Genomic DNA, 537 nt, shown 5'->3' on the forward strand with positions numbered 1-537 from the left:
ATGATCTGAATAGGTGGCGATGAACCGAAGCTACAGTCTTTATGATCTGATATGGGGCGATGCAACCAGAAGCTACAGTTCTTTATGATCTGAATAGGTGGATGCAACCAGAAGCTACAGTTCTTTATGATCTGAATAGGGTGCGTCAAACCAGAAGCTACAGTTCTTTATGATCTGAATAGGGTGCGATGCAACCAGAAGCTACAGTCTTTATGATTGAATAGGGTGCGATGCAACCAGAAGCTACAGTTCTTTATGATCTGAATAGGGTGCGATGACACGAAGCTACAGTTCTTTATGATCTGAATAGGGTGCGATGCAACCAGAAGCTACAGTTCTTTATGATCTGAATAGGGTGCGATGCAACCAGAAGCTACAGTTCTTTATGATCTGATAGGGTGCGATGCAACCAGAAGCTACAGTTCTTTATGATCTAATAGGTTGCGATGCAACCAGAAGCTACAGTTCTTTATGATCTGAATAGGGTGCGATGCAACCAGAAGCTACAGTTTCTTTATGATCTGAATAGGGTGGCGA

This window comes from Salvelinus sp. IW2-2015, unplaced genomic scaffold (genome assembly GCF_002910315.2).
Source record: "Salvelinus sp. IW2-2015 unplaced genomic scaffold, ASM291031v2 Un_scaffold789, whole genome shotgun sequence".
Lineage (NCBI taxonomy): Eukaryota > Metazoa > Chordata > Actinopteri > Salmoniformes > Salmonidae > Salvelinus > Salvelinus sp. IW2-2015.